Genomic DNA, 3,946 nt, shown 5'->3' with positions numbered 1-3,946 from the left:
ATTCTAGTAAATCTTTCATGTTAGAGGCCTTTATAGATGGAATCACTTATAACCAAAATGATTATGTTAAGGCTAGTGCTACATACACTAGATTTATACACCAAATGATGTGACACATTTTATATATAAATTTTTATTACAATTTTAATCAAATTTCAACTTGTATTAAAGCACAAATTTAATTAGTGCCACATCATTTAGTGCACAAATTTGGTACATAAATTTAGTGCGTCTTATATTATTCTTGTGTTAATGACTTAATTATCTATTAACACTAGTAAAAAAAAACAATTTGCGTGACGCAGGTCCTTCGTCGCGCAAAGTAAAAAAAATGTCACACAAAATTTTGCCCAACGAACCTTCGTCACGCGCAAACCGTCACGGCAAGACAGTGACAGAAGGCTTTGCGCGACGCAGGCTGCGTCGCTCAAAGTGGCGTCACGCGAAGATGCTTTGCACAACGCATGTCCTTGAGTCGCACAAAGTGACTTTGCGCGACGTAGGCTACGTCGCGCAAAGTGGATTTTTGGTTTTGGTCAAAAATATTATTTTCTTAATTTTTAATAATATTGTAATTAAATTCTAAACAATAACTAATTAACCAAAGAAAAGTATTTAATTATAAAATATATGGAAATGTACATACAAGATGTCCGAATAAAAAAGAAAAAACTACAAGTAGTCTTCTAGGTGAAGTGGCTACTGGGTATCGGCAGGGTGAAATGGCTCAGAAGTCGAAGGTGTAGCAAGATCAGGTACTGGTAGCGAGATTTGGAGGCCAGTCATCTGTATGGCTCATACAAGGTCTCTCATGTGCCCAGCATAGGCCTGCAGCTGCTTGCCCTGGGCCCTTATTTGCTCCCTCATCTGCTCGCCCTGGACCTCAAGCTGACCCTTTAAGGTTGTCACTTGCTCATTCAATGAATCGACCTTTGCGGTGTTCGATCTAGAAGAAGAGGCACCAGTCTCACGAACTCGTGTTTTCCCCATGTACCGAACAACCTTGTCGTGACGACGACTGAGGTTCTGATCCAGGACATCAGTCAGGATCTGAAAACTTGCATCCTCGGGTACCGTGATCAGAAGGGTCCGGCTCGCAGTGGCGCTGGTAAGGCCGCTATACACTGAGCGGCTAAACGAACACTGATGACGTCGATGAGACAGACACCTGGGACGCCGTAGGAGTAGCCTCAATAAAGGGTGTAGGCTCCCCATTCAATGGAGCACTCACGCCTAGAGCAGAGATGCTGATAATGTGGGAGGCGTATTGGTCACACTCTGACGACGAGTGATCAAATGCGACATCTATACACTTTTTGAACCATAACATTATAACATTAGAAACTAATCAATTAGCAGCCAAAGTAATAAGTAGGTTACCAACATTCTTAATTTCAAAACAAGTACAGACAATGTATATTTAAATTGAGCAAGTAACAAATTATATGCAACAACCTTATGAACAACCCTGATCACAAAAAATTATTGTATGTGCTTGTGTATATGTGTGTGGATCAACAATTAGATACGCAAAATAAATGTGACTATTGTATGGTTGATATTATTCATTTGCAATTTGCCATTATCTGGTGATTCACTTCTTGTTAGCTACTGTCCAGAGATATCACTGGCAAGCACCAACTTTCACTTGTCCTAGAGTTGATACTTCATTTTATTTCAAGGAATAAGGTGATACAAAAAGAGGATGACGACAAAGAAGAAACAATATCTTCGCCAATATGAAGAATCAGAATGAAAAGCTAAAGCACATAAGTTATAACATTAATCAACAGAAAAAGGTGAAATTTAAGTCATTTTTTGGTACGAGGGATGAAGACTCAAATTCAAGTCTTATTTTCGGTGATCTAGTTATGTAGTTAAGAACTTTGATATCAAGCAAAGTAGGAAACCCATTAATCCATTTAAAAAGCAAAACTTAAATTACTGATAGGGTTAAACTAATCAAACTATTATAAAAATTAAAATAGAATAAGAAATGGAAATTCCAAATTGCAGTGGCAAACATTTTGCAATCCATCATCCAACCAACTAATCTTCCAATTATTTGCATATACATACATATATACACACACACACACATATATATATGCTTGGAATATGTATTTAATTATTGCAAAGAAGCAAAACAAAGAAACGAGAAAATTAAAGGGAAAAGGAAAAGGGGAGAAGAGAAAGAGAACTGAGACTCAAATTTAAGTCATTTTTCGGTACGAGGGATGAAGACTCAAATTCAATTCATATTTTCGGTGATCTAGTTATGTAGTTAAGAACTTTAGAGCATAATTTGAGCATTGTTGAAATGAATCTGCAGTATTCACCTGTGGAATTACAGTTCATGCTCTTATGTCTTTAAGAGTTATCATGTCTAAAAATGAGATGTGGAGAAAGAAGAAGCGGAAACAACTGAAGCGGGGGAAAAAAGGTAACATAGTTGAGCATATGATAAATTTTGAAATATGTGTAAAAAGTAGAAAAAATTACCTCCAATAAGAACACCAACTCTAGTTGTTCCCCCACAGCGACCAGACAAGTACTTTGAAGGATTGCACTGGGACACTAGAGACACGACAACCAGTAAAAAAAATGTTAGAACAAAACGAGCCAGCTTGAGATTGTGATGCTATGTATATTTCAGCTTCAGAATATTAATATGTCAGGCAATTGGTAAAAGTTACAGATGCATTTCAATTCACATAAATAAATGGAATGCAAGCAGAATTCAAGGCTCGAGATCACAGAGTAAATCACCCACGAGTTCTGACTTCCTATGTATGGTATATTCTAACTATAACAGTTTGTACAGGTCATTGCAAGCTTTTATTTATTCAACAAGAACTCGGTGCAAATCCAAGTTTGTTACATCCCCTCGTGAGGAATTAAGATGCGAAATAGGAATTCAGTAGAACTTGTAAGTTTGAGAGACTATCAGCGTAATTAGACAACTTGTACTATCAAGGTTTACGTTAGTTATTGTTATAACTTAATCAGGTCAACAACCATCGGATAGCAAAGTTTACTACATGGACAGTTGCACTGGAAAAACTTATGCTGTAATTTTACAAGTCTTCTCTCCCCTCTTAACTTGTAGATCCAAGGTCCTAAATATATCTAGTAAAGGCATGTGCTTCACCTAATATCCTCTATAAACAAACAGGAGAAATTGCACAAAGGCTTTGACTTTCGGTAAAGTATTCGTTGGGATAACGACCATTCAACTCAAAACAATAAGAAAACATTAGAATACTGCAGATTCATTTCAACAATGCTCAAATTATGCTCTACATACTCAGATCAATCTTGGTAATAACTCATAAAAACTGCCAAACATAAATAAGTCATCGACAAAATTGCAAAAACTTCAGCAAGAACACCTCCATGTTCATACACAAAACACACATACAGATCAACAAAATTGCAAAAACTTCAGACAATCAACTTGAATCACATCACGAAAAAATCAATTTGACAAAAACCCAAAATGCAATTTGAGCCTAAACCGTAAATAACAAAAACCCATCGAAAATCAGAAACCCTCACCTTGATTTTGGGACTTAATTCGCGTCGACTTCGAGATTCGTGTGGCTGCCTATCGTTTAAGACGAGAGGGTAGTGGTGGTGGTTGGATTCGAGATTGTGAAGAGGAAAGCTTGCGAAGAGGAGAGTGATGTCTATGGGAAAGAGAGAAGGAGAGATGAGCAAGAGGGAAGAGAGTGGTCTATACGAGAAAGAGGGAAAGAGGAAAGAGAGATGTCTACGGGAAAGAGGTCCAAACTTGGAAAATTGAAAAAAAAACCGCCTATTTTTCACTATTGCATGGCCAAAATTATCATAACTTGCGCGACGTAGGTATACAATTTGACATTGCGCAAAGTGGTTTTGCACGATGACCACATTAAGGCGTCGCGCAAGGTTTTTTTTTTTTTTT

At 37.3% G+C, this 3,946-nt stretch overlaps 1 long non-coding RNA gene across 1 annotated transcript; it reads right to left on the bottom strand.

The window, feature by feature from the left end:
* Positions 1–707: 707 nt before the first annotated feature.
* Positions 708–3,745, bottom strand: LOC126599255 (uncharacterized). Its single transcript, XR_007615050.1, has 3 exons — positions 3,559–3,745; positions 2,503–2,577; positions 708–1,312 (listed from the first exon to the last, which is right to left on the bottom strand). It is a non-coding gene; the product is annotated as an uncharacterized LOC126599255 (long non-coding RNA).
* Between the last annotated feature and the right edge of the window lie 201 nt (positions 3,746–3,946).

The sequence above is a fragment of the Malus sylvestris genome, chromosome 14 (genome assembly GCF_916048215.2).
Source record: "Malus sylvestris chromosome 14, drMalSylv7.2, whole genome shotgun sequence".
NCBI classification, from domain to species: Eukaryota; Viridiplantae; Streptophyta; class Magnoliopsida; order Rosales; family Rosaceae; genus Malus; species Malus sylvestris.
This window is presented reverse-complemented; position numbering and strand designations above follow the sequence as displayed.